Source organism: Cornus florida, unplaced genomic scaffold, assembly GCF_030987335.1.
Source record: "Cornus florida cultivar Cherokee Brave unplaced genomic scaffold, ASM3098733v1 CherokeeBrave_3.0.0_Hap2_Chr05, whole genome shotgun sequence".
In the NCBI taxonomy this organism is placed as follows: domain Eukaryota; kingdom Viridiplantae; phylum Streptophyta; class Magnoliopsida; order Cornales; family Cornaceae; genus Cornus; species Cornus florida.
In genome coordinates, this window is record NW_026775575.1 from 26,280,602 (window position 1) to 26,298,848 (window position 18,247).

The 18,247-nt window shown below is 36.1% G+C and overlaps 1 pseudogene; it reads left to right on the plus strand.

The window, feature by feature from the left end:
• Positions 1 to 17,837: 17,837 nt before the first annotated feature.
• Positions 17,838 to 17,936, plus strand: LOC132310851 (small nucleolar RNA R71; annotated as a pseudogene).
• Positions 17,937 to 18,247: the final 311 nt, after the last annotated feature.

Below are 18,247 nucleotides of genomic sequence, written 5' to 3' on the forward strand. Positions count from 1 at the left end.
GATCAAACAAATGGTTGATCGGTTGATTAAACTAGAAAGCAAATTAAACTAAGTAATTGAATGCAATAAGGAGTAAGTAAGAGAGAGAGATAGTTCTTGGGGTTTAGAGGTTACCACCACGCAATGCTTTTCTACACCCTTAACTAGTGACTAATGAGGGTAATGTGTGTTACAATATTGATGTATGTGTGTGTTTGGTTGATTCAATTAGCAAGGGTGACCAATTAAGCATACATTGTCTAATCAGTATGTGAAAAGCACAATATATGTAGCAATTAAGTATATATTGTCTAAATGGCACGTGAAAAGCACAATATATCTAGCAAGTCATTAATCCTTTCATTAAGCTCACAAGCCAAATATACCACAAGGTTAGAGACATATGCTACTTGCATTCAAAAGTATTGAACATCAAACAACAAGCATGGATTGTCCTCCCATCTAACCATTATGCTTCCACTACACTACAATTAAGCTAATGACGTGAAATTAAACTAATTAAGCTAAGGGAGAGGCACAATCCATCAACAAATGAGCATTAACCATCTAGAAAATTACAAACGCATTCCTTTAAGCACTATGTTTTGACAATCTCTAGATCTATAGCAGTAATACACATAGACATGCATCAATAACATAAGAGATAGAGACAAACATATGAACATCTATTCTAGCATACATAGACATATGGATAGAATGAAATGATCAATTGGAAGCATTAAACCACATAAGTCATTGAATAAACAAGATCTATATATATAAAAGTGCCAAAACCTGTATTACAACACTAATCCCTCAATAATACACAAAATCAAGGTGTAGAAAGCATGCTTGGGGCTAACTCTAGCCCCAAGAGGATGTCTAGACACTCATGGTAGTGCTTTTCCAAAAGGTGAGAAATGGGAAATGATTAGATGGAAGTTGTCTTGATTTATAACCTTGTTGATTTGAGCTTGTAAGTCTGGAGGGGTGTTTGAACACCTAGTGCCCTAAAGCCGTCTGGTTTGGGAGTCATTGACCTAACGCTCGATCTCAAGAATCATTAGAAAGCTTAATAGATCAACACATTGCACCATGCTTCCATCTTTAAACCTAAAAAAAAAAAAAAAAAAAAAAATTGAGTGGAAAGAATAAGCGCACCTAGAACAATAAAGCTTTAATAAAAGGTCCACTTTTTGTCTTGATGATCGGTAGTAGATTTTTGTGCTAGTTCGAGGGTAAAGATGTGATTAATTCTTTAGTTGCCTAAGATAGCAACATATTTGATGCCAGTCCACTCAAAGGGATTCTAGAGTTGTTTTGATTTGCATAATCATTTTCTTGATGTGTGGAGAACCATACTTGTTTGCTTGATGTTGAGATTTTGGAAGATTGCTTAGAAATGTTTGAAAAATTGCATACTTGAGGAAGTTTTCTCCCAATGCTTGTTTACAATATTGGTGTCTCTTTTGTGACAATGAGCTTAATGTTTGTGCCTACCATTTCTGGAAACCCTCACGAGACTTCACTCGTCCACTAGGGGTAACTTAGGGGTTTAAAAGGCTTGTTGCATATACTAAGTGCAATCGTGTTCCCTACGAAAGTGGCACTATCTATTCATTGTTTTCTAGTACATAGTTGTATAGTTGTTCATTTCATTCCTTTACTTTTTAGTTCATTGCTAGGGACTACCAATATTTAAGTTTGGGGGTGTGATGAGAGCTAAAAAGTGCGTATTTAAACCCCTTAAGCTTAGGCATTCTAGTACCTTTATCTATCTTACTTTACCGTCTTAGATTGATTTCGTATTATTTCCATTTTCAGGCACTTATCCCGAAAATAAGCTAACTCAGCCAAATAAGAGCAGAAATGAAGTAATTCTGGGATAAATCAAATAAAGGAGCCAAGTGGAAGCAAAAGGAAGAAAAAGGTGGAAATCAACATCTTCGATCGATCTCAGATCAAGGTTCGATCGATCCAATATGATCAATCTCAGCACTTCAAGATGAATCAGAGCCATGATGATATTTTCAGAGATCCCAAAAGTTCGATCGATTGAACTACTTTGTCCTTATCCAAATGATTGATCTTATCTAGTTGTACCACCCTACCAATCACTTTTGTCCTTTTCCCAAAAGTATTTTCAAAATATCTGAGATTTCTCTTTATCTGAAAAGCACCACCAGTGAGAATCGATCTAGCCTAAGTTCGATGGATCTCAGCCATATTCGATCAATCCAAGTCCAAGGTTCAATCGATCGAACTTCCTTCAATGCAAAAAAGTTAAAATTCCAGCTCATTAAAAGTTGTCCTTTATCCAATCATTGGGGAATATTGTGTGCATGACCCCAGCTCATTTTGGGTGTCATTTGACCTACCTATATAAGGATAAGGATTGTCTTTTACAAGTAGGACATAATACCATATTATATCATCTCTTGGAGAGCAAGCTTAGAGGAGGAGGAGGCTAGAGACGCCATTGGAGACTCTTCATCAATCAAGGAGCAAATCTCTACAATGGAGTTAGCCCTTGAGGGTTGGAGAAGCACTACCATGAGTGGCTAGATCCTCTTGGGCCTAGAGTTAGCCCCAAGCATGCTTTCTACATCTTGATTTTGTGTATTATTAAGGGATTAGTGTTGTAATACATGTTTTGGCACTTTTATATATAGATCTTGTTTATTTAATGATTTATGTGGTTTAATACTTCCAATTGATCATTACATTCTATCCATATGTCTATGTATGCTAGAATAGATGTTCATGTGTTTGTCTCTATTTCTTGTGTTATTGATGCATGTTTATGTGTATTAATGCTATAGATCTAGAGATTGTCAAAAGGTTGTGCTTAAAGGAATGCTCTTGTGATTTTCTAGATGGTCCATGCTCATTTCTTTATGGATTGTGCCTCTCCCTTAGCTTAATTAGTTTAATTTCATGTCATTAGCATAATTGTAGTATAGTGGTGGCATAGTTGTTAGATGGGAGGACAATCTATGCTTGTTGTTTGATGTTCCATACTTTAAATGTAAGTAGCATATGTCTCTAACCCTGTGGTATGTTTGACTTGTGAGCTTAATGAAAGGATTAATGACTTACTAGATATGTAGTGCTTTTCACATACTATTTAGACAGTATATACTTAATTGCTAGATATATTGTGCTTTTCACATGTTGATTAGACAATGTATGCTTAATTGGTCATCCTTGCTAATTGAATCAACCAAACACACACACACATCAATATTGCAACACACATTTCCCTCATTCGTCACTAGTTAAGGGTAAGCAAAGGAGCTAAGCAAGTAAGGAACATTGTGCTAGGAGGCAAGCGAAGGAGCATTCAAGCAAAGGAGCTAAGCATGTAAGGAAAAATGCTAAAAAAAAATTTTAAAAAAATTACTAAGCTAAGCTTTAAATTTGGAGTTGAAGTGCTATAGGACCTTTGTGAGCTTTTTCTTACTCAATCCCTTAGTTAAATCGTCGGCCCACATGGAGGCTTGGTTTTAATTTCTTAGATAAATTGTGAGCCCACGTGGAGGCATTTTTAATTGTTCTTTGCATCATTGTTGTTTAAACATAGGAGCATGGGTTAAGTGTTTGTGGAGGAAGTTTCATTGAAATTGTTGTGAAGTTGAAGTGTTTATTCATGCATTGTGTTTATATGTTTTCACATTGTGTATGCATAGTCGTAGATCACTAAGACTAACTCTTGTCCCTTTTGATTTGCATCTTGAATCTATAGTTAGAAATCCTAGGGGAAGAGGAAGTACTAGTTCTACTCGATCCATTACATCAGTGGAAGGCCATAATGAAGAGAATGTAGAGGACCTAATACCATATCATATCATCTCTTGGAGAGCAAGCTTAGAGGAGGAGGGGGCTAGAGATACCATTCGAGACTCTTCATCAACCAAGGAGCAAATCTCTACCATGGAGTTAGCCCTTGAGGGTTAGAGAAGCACTACCATGAGTGGCTAGACATCATCTTGGGGCTAGAGTTAGCCCCAAGCATGCTTTCTACATCTTGATTTTGTGGATTATTGAGGGATTAGTGTCGTAATACATGTTTTGGCCCTTTTATATATAGATCTTGTTTATTTAATGATTTATGTGGTTTAATGCTTCCAATTGATAATATCATTCTATCCATATGTCTATGTATGCTAGAATAGATGTTCATGTGTTTGTCTCTATTTCTAGTGTTATTGATGTATGTCTTTGTGTATTAATGCTATAGATCTAGAGATTGTCAAAACGTTGCGCTTAAAGGAATGCTCTTGTGATTTTCTAGATGGTCCATGCTCATTTCTTTATGGATTGTGCCTCTCCTTTAGCTTAATTAGTTTTATTTTATATCATTAGCTTAATTGTAGTGTAGTGGTAACATAGTTATTAGATGGGAGGACAATCCATGCTTGTTGTTTGATGTTCCATACTTTTAAATGCAAGTAACATATGTCTCTAACCTTGTAATGTGTTTGACTTGTGAGCTTAATGAAAGGATTAATGACTTGCTAGATATGTTGTGCTTTTCACATGCTATTTAGACAGTATATACTGAATTGCTAGATATATTGTGCTTTTCACAAGTTGATTAGACAATGTATGCTTAATTGGTCACCCTTGCAAATTGAATCAACCAAACACACACACACATCAGTATTGCTACCACTACACTACAATTAAGCATACATTGTCTAATGAACATGTGAAAAACACAATATACCTAGCAATTAAGTATATATTATCTAAATAGCATGTGAAAAGCACAATATATCGAGCAAGTCATTAATCCTTTCATTAAGCTCACAAGCCAAATATACCACAAGGTTAGAGACATATGCTACTTGTATTCAAAAGTATGGAACATCAAACAACAAGCATAAATTATCCTCCCATCTAGCAAGTATGCTACCACTACAGTGTAATTAAGCTAATGACATGAAATTACACTAATTTAGCTAAGGGAGAGGCATAATCCATTAAGAAATGAGCATGGACCATCTAGAAAATCACAACAGTATTCTTTTAAGCACAATATTTTGACAATCTCTAGATCTATAGTATTAATACATATAGACATGCATCAATAACGCAAGAAATAAAGACAAACACATGAACATCTATGCTAGCATAAATAGACATATGGATAGAATGAAATGATCAATTGGGAGCATTAAACCACATAAATCACTGAATAAACAAGATCTATATATATAAAAGTGCCAAAACATGTATTACAACACTAATCCCTCAATAATACACAAAATCAAGATGTAAAAAGCATGCTTGGGGCTAACTCTAGCCCCAAGAGGATGTCTAGCCACTCATGGTAGTGCTTCTCCAACCCTCAAGGGCTAACTCCATGGTAGAGATTTGCTCCTTGGTAGATGAAGAGTCTCCAACGGTGTCTCTTGCCTCCTCCTCCTCTAAGCTTGCTCTCTAAAAGTTCTACATAGTATATGAGATAATATGATATGGTATCAGGTCCTCTTTGTAAAAAGCAATCTTTATCCTTATATAGGTAGGTCAAATGACACCCAAAATGAGCTGGGGTTGTGCACATAATATTCCCTAATGATTGGATAAAGGACAACTTTTAATGAGCTAAAGTTTTAACTTTTTTGCACTGGAGGAAGTTCGATCGATCGAATCTTGGACTTGGATCAATCGAACATGGCTGAGATCTATCGAACTTAGGCTGGATCGATCTTCATTGGTGGCGCTTTTTGGATAAAGACAAATCTGAGATATTTTGAAGATATTTTTGGGAAATAGACAAAAGTGGTTGGTAGGGTGGTACAACTAGATAAGATCAATCATTTGGATAAGGACAAAGTAGTTCGATTGATCGAAGAATGATATTGGATCGATCGAACTTTTGAGATCTCTAAAAATTTCAGCATGGCTCTGATCCATCTTGAAGTGCTGAGATCGATCATGTTGGATCGATCGAACTTTTATCTGAAATCGATCGAAGATGTTGATTTTCACCTTTTGCTTCCACTTGGCTCATTTCTTTGATTTATCCCAGAATTGCTTCATTTATGCTTTTATTTGGCTGAGTTAGCTTATTTTTGAGATAAGTGCCTGAAAATGGAAATAATACGAAATCAATCTAAAACGGTAAAGTAAGATAGATAAAGGTACTAGAATGCTTAACTTCAGGGGTTTAAATACGCACTTTTCAGCGCTCATCACATCCCCAAACTTAAATATTGCTAGTCCCTGGCAATGAACTGGAAAATAAAGGAATGAAATGAACAACTATACAACTATGAACTAGAAAACATTGAATGGATAATGCCACTTTCATAGGGAACACGATTGCACTTAGGATCAAAGATGGAAGCATGGTGCATTGTGTTGATCTATTAAGCTTTCTAGCGATTCATGAGGTCGAGCGTTAGGTCAGTGACTCCCAAACCAGACGGCTTAAGGGCATTTGGCGTTTAAACACTCCTACGGACTTACAAGCTCAAATCAACTAGGCTACAAATTAAGACAACCTCCATCTAATCATTTCCTACTTCTCAGCATTTGGGAGAAGTCCTCACTTTTTATTACTTTTGCCTTTTTTTTCTTTTTCTTACTCATTTTTTTTTTTTGTTTTTTTTTTTTTTTCTTTTTTTTTTTTAGGATCAAAGATGGAAGCATGGTGCAATGTGTTGATCTATTAAGCTTTCTAGCGATTCATGAGGTCGAGCGTTAGGTCAGTGACTCCCAAAGCAGACAGCTTAAGGGCATTTGGCGTTCAAACACCCCTACGGACTTACAAGCTCAAATCAACTAGGCTACAAATCAAGACAACCTCCATCTAATCATTTCCTACTTCTCAGCATTTGGGAGAAGTCCTCACTTTTTATTGCTTTTGCCTTTTTTTTCTTTTTTTTTTTTTTTTTTGAATAAACAATTATTAACATAGAGTTTGGGCCTTCCACCTTTCGGCGCGAGAAGTTCAGTGCTTAATGAGGCTAGAATCCCAGCTACTTAGTGAAACGGGGTTGTTATCCACCTTTATCAACAATGAAAGCTTTCAATGCACTACTAGCCCAATTGATATATAACCAATTCAATAAATTACAAAACATGTACCCCAGAAGTGAATGCTAGTGTGCGCCGGTGCTAGTGTAGAATCCTAGAATGAATCTCAAAATAATCACAAAATCAAGATGATGTGCACCACAAGTGCAAGCAAGATATTAATCTTTCAAAAAATTTACTCCTAAATGGCTTCCACAAAGCATACAAGGAGTATTGGACTCTCAAGTCAAGCAAATTTTAAATTTTAAGTGATATAGTCCTCAAAAGATCAAAATCATTGCTAACATCAATCTCAAATCTCAATCATGCATTTAAGTCTCAACTTTAAATAGAATGCAACAAGGTCACCTTACCCCCAAACTTAAACCGCACATTGTCCTCAATGTACAATGAGAACAGTGGAAAAGATGAAAAGAGTATACCGTGGTGGCAAAAGTATGATGCCTGGTAGTGATCCAATTCGAAAGACGTCTCCCCCAAAACTTGGAATCAACCACCTATTTGAATAACCACACCAGCAAACTCACATCAAATATCAAATGGGATAAGAACAATCAAGCATTCCAAGGCAATATAGAATAAGATGAAAGAGAGATATGGGATCAAAAGCTATGGTGTGTCATCTTACCATAAGCTTTAGAGTCTGTAATTAAGGCGAGGACTAAGTTTTACATTTATAAAAGCCACTACTACCTTTACTAAAAATATAGTTAGGGTGAGAAGGGATCGTCCCAAGGGATTGGAGTCGTACTAGCTTGTGGAATCACAATTTGGGTTAGTAGATCGAGTGATCAAACAAATGGTTGGTTGGTTGATTAAACTAGAGTACAAATTAAACTAAATAATTAAATGCAATAAGGAGTAAGTAAGAGAGAGAGAAATCTTGGGGTTTAGAGGTCACCACCAAACAATGCTTTTCTACACCCTTAACTAGTGACTAATGAGGTAAATGTGTGTTGCAATATTTGATGTGTGTGTGTGTTTGGTAGATTCAATTAGCAAGGGTGACCAATTAAGCATACATTGTCTAACCAACATGTGAAAAGCACAATATATCTAGCAATTAAGTATATATTGTCTAAATAGCATGTGTAGAGCACAACATATCTAGCAAGTCATTAATCCTTTCATTAAGCTCACAAGTCAAACGCACCACAAGGTTAGAGACATATGATACTTGCATTCAAAAGTATGGAACATCAAAAAACAAACATGGATTATCCTCCCATCTAACAACTATGCTACCACTACACTACATTTAAGCTAATGACATGAAATTAAACTAATTAAGCTAAGGGAGAGGCACAATCCACCAAGAAATGAGCATGAACCATCAAGAAAATCACAAGAGCATTCCTTTAAGCACAATGTTTTGACAATCTCTAGAGCTATAACATTAATACATATAGACATGCATCAATAACACAAGAAACAGAGACAAACACATGAACATCTATTCTAGCATACATAGACATATGGATATAATGAAATGATCAATTGGAAGCATTAAACCACATAAATCATTGAATAAACAAGATTTATATATAAAAGTGCCAAACATGTATTGTAACACTAATCCCTCAATAATACACAAAATCAAGATGTAGAAAGCTTACTTGGGGCTAACTCTAGCCCCAAAAGGATGTCTAGCCACTCATGGTAGTGCTTCTCTAACCCTCAAGGGCTAACTCTATGGTAGAGATTTGCTCCTTGGTTGATGAAGAGTCTCCACTGGTGTCTCTAGCCTCCTTCTCCTCTAACCTTGCTCTCTAAGAGATGATATGATATGGTATTATGTCCTCCCATGTAAAAAGCAATCCTTATCCTCATATAAGTAGGTCAAATGACACCCAAAATGAGCTGAGGTCGTGCACACAATATTCCCCAATGATTGGTTAAAGGACAACTTTTAATGAGCTGTAAATTTTAACTTTTTCGCACTGGAGGTCGATCGAACCTTGTACTTGGATCGATCGAACATGGCTGAGATCCATCGAACTTAGGCTGGATCGATCCTCACTGGTGGCACTTTTGGATAAAGACAAATCTGAGATATTTTGAGGATATTTTTAGGAAAATGACAAAAGTGGTTGGTAGGGTGGTACAACTAGATAAGATCAATCATTTGGATAAGGACAAAGTAGTTCGATCGATCGAAGAATGATATTGGATCGATCGAACTTTTGAGATCTCTGAAAATGTCATCATGGCTTTGATCCATCTTGATGTGCTGAGATCGATTACATTGGATCGATCGAACTTTGATCTGAGATCGATCGAGGTTGTTGATTTCCACATTTTTCTTTCTTTTGCTTCCACTTGGCCTTTTTCTTTGATTTATCCCAGAATTGCTTCATTTCTGCTCTTATTTGGCTGAGTTAGCTTATTTTCGAGGTAAGTGCTTGAAAATTGAAATAATACGAAATCAATCTAAAACGGTAAAGTAAGATAGATAAAGGTACTAGAATGCCTAAGCTTAAGGGATTTAAATACGCATTTTTTAGCACTCATCACACCCCCAAACTTAAATATTGCTAGTCCCTAGCAATGAACTAGAAAGTAAAGGAATGAAATGAACAACTATACAACTATGAACTATAAAACAATGAATGGATAATGCCACTTTCGTAGGGAACACGATTGCACTTAGTATTTGCAACAAGCCTTTTAAGCCCCTAGGCTACCCCTAGTGGACGAGTGAAGTCTCGTGAGGGTTTCCAAAAATGGTACCCACAAACATTAAGATCATTCTTTCAAAAGAGGCACCAATATTACAAATAAGCATTGGGAGAAAACTACCTCAAGTATGCAATTTTTGAACCATTTCCAAGCAATCTCCCAAAATCTCAACATCAAGCAAGCAAGTATGGTCCTCCACACATCAAGAAAATGATCATGCAAATCAAAACAACTCTAGAATCCTTTTTGAGTGGACCAGCATAAAATGTGTTCCTATCTTAGCCAACTAAAGAATTAATCACATCCTTACCCTTAAACTAGCACACAAATCTAGTACCGATCATCAAGACAAAAAGTGAACCTTTTGTTAAAGCTTTATTGTTCTAGGTACGCTTATTCTTTTCACTCGATTTTTTTTTTTATATATTTTTTTTAAGATCAAAGACGGAAGTATGGTGCAATGTGTTGATCTATTAAGCTTTCTAGCGATTTATGAGGTCGAGCATTAGGTCAATGACTCCCAAACCAGACGGCTTTAGGGCATTAGGCGTTCAAACACCCCTATGGACTGACAAGCTCAAATCAACTAGGCTACAAATCAAAACAACCTCCATCTAATCATTTCCCACTTCCCACCATTTGGAAGAAGTCCTCACTTTTTATTGCTTTTGCCTTTTTTTTTTCTTTTTTTTTTTTGAATAAATAATTATTAACCTAGAGTTTAGGCCCTCCACCTTTCGGCGCGAGAAGTTCAGTGCTTGATGAGGCTAAAATCCCGGCTACTTAGTGAAAAGGAGTTGTTATCCACCTTTATCAAGAATGAAAGCTTTCAATGCACTACTAGCCCAATTGGCATATAACCAATTTAATAATTAACAAAGCATGTACACCACAAATGAATGCTAGTGTACGCCGGTGCTAGTGTAGAATCCTAGAATGAATCTCAAAAGAATCACAAAATCAAGATGATGTGGACCACAAGTGTAGGCAAGATATCAATCTTTCAAAAAATTTACTCCTAAATGGCTTCCACAAGGCATACAAGGAGTATTGGACTCTCAATCAAGCAATTTTTAAATTTTAAGCAATATAGTCCTCAAAAGATCAAAATCATAGCTAAATATGGACCAATCATAGAAAATCTCTCAAATACACAAGTCACGCTCAAAATTTTGAATTTAAGATCTAACACTGTAAAGTACAGTATTACCCCCAAACTTAAACGGCACAATGTCCTTAATGTGTAAAGAGAACAAAGGAAAGAGTATACCGGTGCAATTAAGGCATATAATGATCGGGACTGAAGTATCCAAAGTGGGTGGCATGGCCCCCCCAAACTTAGGATTAACTGTGGTCCTGAAATTTGGCACTCAGATAAACTCATCAGATAACAAAAAGGGATAATCAGTACATAGTGAGATGTAAGTGTAAATGAAATAAAGTAGTGAGAGGGGTATAAGGGTGGTCCTGAAAATCGGGTAGCACTCGCTCACTGAAGTCACTGTGATGTACCTGATGGAGTCAAACATACATATATAAGAATATAACATATGACATCCATAACAAAAACATATATAAAGAAAATAAAGTATAGAGTACATCAAAAGATCAAAGTCGACAGACCGGCTGCAAATATAATAATGTAGCAGACTAGCAACATAGATATAGAGCATAAAATGATAGGGAGACAGGGTATCTCAGGCAAAGGATGCAGGACTAGCAGGGCGATCTTCGTGGATCTCCCTGGATAAGTCAGCAAGTGCAGCCATGATCTCTACACGGAAGGAAGCAATGTCAGCTCTAATGGCGAGCAGAGTATCCTCCAAAACTTGCATTTGTGCTTCAAGGCTAGCTATTTGATTAAGAGCCTCAGATGCAAGTGGAGCAGAAGAATGGGCAGTTTGAGCTTGGGAGTACTCTACAGGCTCCTGTGTCTGAACATACTTTTGTTTAGTCATATCTGACAAAAGGAAAGTGAAACTTGCAATGGGAGTTAGTGCTAAAATAAAGAATTGAAAGCACAACATAGAGACATACATGTCAAATGAGATAGACAAAATAGATAGATGAAATGAATCTATGCAAGTGATAGGACATGAAGCATGCTAAACAATGTAAGTATGAAATGCATCCAATGTAGAATATCATAGGCATTGGGCATATATGAGATAGCATGAACATAATATATGATGAATGAAGTGTGTGTATAAGATCTGTGAATTTCGATCGATCAGAAAAAGGTTTGAGATCGATCTCAGAATTTCGATCGATCTGAGAAACTTGAAAAACTGAGTTCGATCGATCGAACTGTGCGAAGATGAAAACTGAAGAGTCACAGATCTGTGACTTTGGAAGCACAGGGGCTACACGAATAAGGTCATGGGCCCATCAACACATCATTCAATCAATCCTACTCGTATAGCATGGCCCATACTCCCACAAATCGAAGCAAAACTCAAAAATATAAAACTATATATACATATACATAAACAAACATGCTTCAAACTCATTAATGGTGGATTTCATCAACAAAATATCATGGATTCAACATTTAAAACATGGATTGAACAAGTGGAGGCTTGAAATCATGAGATGTGGCTAAGATCTTACCTTAAATCACGAGAGAAGATGAGAGGAAGATGGTGATGCAAATTCGAGAGGAGAGAGAGAAAATCAAAGTGTGGATCTCGCCAGAGATTCGCTGGAGAAGATGATAAAGATGGATGAGTGCAGTGGTGACGGGAATGAGGGACAGGGGTGTGGAGGGTTAGATCGATCTAATGAATCGATCATTAGACCCTCAGGTTCTATTTTGTAAAGATATTTCCCAAATAGTTCGATCGATCGAACTGAGACTTTCGATCGATTGAACTTTGATGATCTCTCCTCAAAGTATTTTTGGGATTTTTTTTTGAAATTTTTGAAAAATTAAAACTAAAATTAAAAATTAAAAATTAAAATTGAAAAATAGAAAATATTTTTGGATTTTTGAAAATTAAAATAAAATAAAAATATTTTTGGATTTTTGAAAATTAAAAAGTCAAATAAAGTCAAACAAGGGTCAAAAAAGAGAAGTGAAGAACTGCGATCGATCTGAAAAAAATGTACGATCGATCAGACAGAGGGCAAAAATACAGGTTTTTGGTTCAAAAATTTGGCTGAGTGTTGGAACTTGAAGATCGATCGAACATTGAAGTTGGATTGATCGAAAAACTTCAGATCGATCTTGAAATGTTTTCGATCGATGAGACAGAGAGCTGAAATATGCAGGTTTTTGCAGGCTCAAAATTTTCTAAGTGTTGGATCATGAGATCGATCAAACTTTGAAGTTGGATCGATTGAAGGTCTCCTGATTGATCTAAGAATAAGTTCGAATGATGGGACAGAAAGGTGATTTAGATGCAGGTGGGTACAGGTAGAAAATTTTTCTAAGTGTTGGATGCAGGTGGAAGTTCGATCGATCGAACTCTCATTTGAGATCGATCAAACTTAAGCAAAATGCTCAATCACAACGCAAAATTTCATGCAATCCTAATCACTGTTCCTATCAATGCATATAAACCAAAAATAAGTATCTAAACTTCGCAAGAAATGAAATTTAAGATAGAAATGAGGGAGGAATAGGGTTTTGACACCCTACGAAATGTCATTGTTAGTCTTTAACGTCTCTAGCAAGACATTGGGCTCTTTTAGCCCGGATCGAAGATCTTGTAATGCATCGCATCCTTGTTAGGGTGATAGATGCTTTGAACTCCACCCAACAAATAGTTCATTGAAGAACTTGTTGGATTAAGCTCAAACGAAACTTTTGATCCCTTGTCAATGCAATCTTCTATGTGCTCATACACCGGGTCAACTAGATGTGCAACTTCCAAATGTCTTTGAAAGATTTGACCCTCTATGTAAGGTTTCAACCTCTGTCCATTAACCTTGAAAATGTTTCCCTTCTTTAAATTTTTGATTTCAACCGCCCCAAGAGGTGGAACAGAGATGATTTCATAAGGACCCTCCCATTTGGTTCTCAATTTCCCAGGAAAGAGTTTCAGTCTAGAGTTGAAAAGCCAGGCTTTTTGATCGGGTTCCAAAGACTTTTTCATAATATGCTTATCATGAAAGGCTTTGGTTCTTTCTTTGTAGAGTTTGGCATTATCATAAGCATTGTGTCTCAATTCTTCTAACTCACTCAATTGAGCTTTTTAACTACCCACAAGTCTTTATGCTCTAGCTCAACAGGAAGATGGCAAGGCTTTCTATATACAAGCCTATAAGGAGACATGCCAATGGGAGTCTTGTATGCTGTCCGATAAGCCCACAAATCATCATTTAGCTTCCTTGACCAATCCTTCCGGGTGGTGTTAACCGTTTTCTCAAGAATATGCTTAGTTTCCCTGTTAGACACTTCACTTGCCCACTTGTTTGAGGATGGTAGGGAGTGGCTACCTTATGAGTGACGGAGTACTTAAGAAATAAGTGCCTCAAGAATTGATTGCAAAAATGTTTTCCTTCATCACTTATTATAGCCCTTGGCATACCAAAATGAGCAAAGATATTGGATTTAATGAATTAAATGACCACGGAGTGGTCGTTTGTTTTGGTAGCACATGCTTCCAGCTACTTGGAAACATAATTAACGGCAAAAAGAATGTATTGAAAACCATAGGACATAGGAAATGGACCTATAAAATCAATGCCCCATATATCAAAGATCTCAACACAAGCTTAAGAGTAATCCTAAAAACAAAAGCAACATCTTAAAAAAAAAAAGAAGAAACTATTTTTAGTGAACATATATGATGTACACTAAAAATACATATATGTATTTATAAATTTATACTAATATATTTTGAACATAAATATATTTTTTTGATCAATTAGAAAAATATATTTATATATATATATATATTTTAATATATTTTGATCCCTTAAACTATGTTTTTTTTTTTTTAATATAGTATTACAAATATATATTTTTTTATTTTTTTATTTAAAATATATTTTTTAAATATACTTTTTTAAAATATATATATGTAATATATATTCATGATCATAGTTTTTGAGATCAAGGTTAACTTTTTTAACCTTGGGACTGAAGTTTTTTATTTTCGTCAAATTTTGATTTAAGTATAAATCAAAGAAAGGAGCCAAGTGGAAGCAAAATGAAGAAAAAGGTGGAAATCAACATCTTCAATCGATCTCAGATCAAAGTTCAATCGATCCAACATGATCGAACTTTTTTTTTTCATTTTTTTTTTTTTTTTTGGAAAAAGAAAATGAAAAATAAAAACAGAAAAATGAAAAAGTCAAAGGGGCAAAGCTATGATCGATCCTGCTCGCACGATGGGATAGAGAGTATGAAATTTGCAGTGCTTTGAAAATTTTTCTAAGTATGGAATCTCAATATCGGTCCAATAATGAAGTTGGATCGATCGAAGAACTTTAGATCAATCTAGGAATGTTTTCGATCGATCTGACAGAGAGCTGAAATATACAGGTTGATGTAGGCTCAAAATTTTTCTAAGTGTTGAAACTACAGATCGATCGAACTTGATGTTTGGATCGATCAAAGGTCTTCTGATCGATCTAATTAAGAATTGAGATCTGAAGATTTTCTTGGATCGATGAGACAGAAAGTGATTTGGATGTAGGTTTGGTGCAGGAATGAAGTTCGATCGATCGAACTCTCATTTGAGATCGATCGAACTTATGCAAAATGCTCAATTTTCAACATAAAAATCATGTAATCCTAATCACAGTTCCTATCAATGCATATAAACCAAAAACAAGTATCTAGACTTCGCAAGAAATGAAATTTAAAAAAGAAATGAGGGAGGAATAGGGTTTTGACACCCTATGAAATGTCGTTGCTAGTCTTTAACGTCTCTAGCAAGACATTGGGCTCTTTTAGCCCGGATCAAAGATCTTGTAATGCATCCCCTCCTCGTCAGGGTGATAGATGCTTTGAAGTCCACCCAACAAATGATTCTTTGAAGAACTTGTTAGATTAAGCTCAAAAGAAACTTTTGTTCCCTTATCAATGCAAGAACAATCTTTGGGCTTCCATGCCCTTTCAAAGCAAGAATTTGAAACAACAACTTAAGAATGCAAGGTTGAAGATGATCCTTTTGAAGTTTTGGTTTTACACAAAAGCTTTCCTTGACATTTGAAGATCATGATATTTATCTACAACATTAACCTCTCCTTCGTATTTGTCAAATGAATTGGGTGTGGGATTGAAGATATTCAACTTCACCTTAATGTGGCCAAATGAGATCTTCATTATCCCCGTCCTACAATTTATGTTGGCATTAGCGGTTGCCAAGAAAGGACGGCCAAGGATAACGGGAATTTGGCTCTTAAGATTGGGGACCGGTTCTGTGTCAATGACAACGAAATTAACGGGTAAGAAGAATTTGTCAATCTTAATCAATACATCCTCAATTATACCTATAGGCTTCTTAATGGATCGGTCGGTAAGTAGTAAAACTACTGACGTCGGTTTCAATTCACCTAGGCCCAATTTGACATAAACCGAGTATGGAAGAAGGTTAACAGTTGCTCCTAAGTCAAGAAGCGCCCTATTAATGATATGATCACCAATAATGCATGAAGTAGTAGGTGAACTGGGGTCCTTAAACTTTGGCAAAGTGTTATGTTGCAAAATTGAGCTTACTTGCTCGATCAAAACCACTTTTCCTAGTGCTTGGCTTTTGTTCTTCCGCTTTTGGGTGCACAAGTCTTTTAAGAATTTGGAATAAGCCAGAATTTGCTTGATTGCATCCAGAAGTTGAAGATTGACTTTTACTTGCCTAAACATTTCCATGATTTCATTGGTTTTTGCCTTTTCCTTGTCTTTTGAAATGGATCCTTTTAAGGCATCCGGAAATGGAACTTTTGGTTCAAACATTGTTTCAGAATTTTTCTTTGAAGTCTCTTCAACACAAGAAGTTTTCAATTCATTTTGTTTCAAATCATTTTTCAACAAAACCTTTTCAAATTTATTTTTCTGTAAATCTTTCTTTAAATTATTTTCAAAATCATTCTTCAAATCACATTTTGAAGTTTTCTCATTCACAAGATCATGTATATGCAATGAAGGAGGAATGGGATGTGAAATTGGACGGGTGACAACTTGAGGTTGCACTAGTTCACTCTCTTCATTGGACATTTCAACTTAATTGTCCACAATCCTACCACTCTGCAAGGTAGTCACCACATTAACATGTTCAATGGTGTGGCCTTCCGATGAGGAATGGGTTTCCACAACATATTGCTGCTTAGGTGGGGCATTAATAGGCATCTTTCCCTTCTCTCTTGCATTAAGAGTGCTTGCTATTTGCCCTACTTGGGTTTCTAGCTTCGCAATAGATTGAGAGTGAGAATGAAGCAATTGAGTGTTAGCCTCAAGAGTGCCTAAAGCATTCAAAACTTTTTATTCAAAGGCGGGACTTCTAGCATTTCCTTGGGAATAAGATTGGTTGGGAAAATGAGAATTAGCAAATTGATTCCCTTGTGATTGATAAGGTCTATAACCTTGGGATCCTTGGTTTTGAAGTGGAGGTGGAATGTACCTCCCATAAAAATCGCCTTGGGAAGGGTTTGAGCCCTCTTCTTGGTTTTTCTAAGAAAAGTTCGGATGATTTCTCCTACTTGGATTATAATGAGTACCGTAAGGATTGTTCCCCTGATTCACAAAACCTGTATTGACTTATTCATTAGGTTCATTTTGCACTTATCCGTGAGGACAATGAGAAGTAGAGTAAAGAACACTAGAACAAGTCATACATGTTTCATTTGATGCACGATGAAAATGGTTAGGGAAGGAAGATACTTGGTTCGCCGAGTTTTGGTTAATCAAGAATTGATCAAACCTTTAAGATAAGGACTTAATTTCGGCGGCTATTTCAATTGAGTGGTCGACTTGATGTAAGCCAACACACTTCCTACCTTATGAATTTCTACCATTCTTGGTTGGTAATGTTCTATGAAAAGAATTTTCACTCATGCTTTCATAAAGACGCCATACATCATCCTCATACCTATCAATGTATGAGCCACCCATGGAAGCATCAACCATGCCTTTGTAATTGTCCGATAAGTTCTCAAAGAAATATTGAACTAATCGCCATTTGGGCATGTCATGATGTGGACACTTCCTAAGCAATTCATTAAAGCGTTCCCATGCCTCAAGAAATGTTTCTCCATCCCAATGTGAAAATTCTCGAGTTGAGGTTCTCGTGGCATTGGTCTTACAAACCGGATAGTACTTCTTCAAGAACTCTTATTGCAGTTCTACCCAAGAAGTGATTGAAAAAGACCTAAGATTGTTAAACCAATACTTTGCCTTGTCTTTTAAGGTGAATGGAAAAAGTTTGAGTCTTAAAACCTCTTCCGACATGTCCGTATATTTTATGGTGGAACATACTTTAAGAAACTCATCCAAATGCTTGTAAGGTTCTTCACTTGGAAGTCCATGATGGTTAGGAAGCATTTGAATGGTGTGTGGCTTAATTTCATAGTGATGCGCTTTAAATGGTGGCAAATG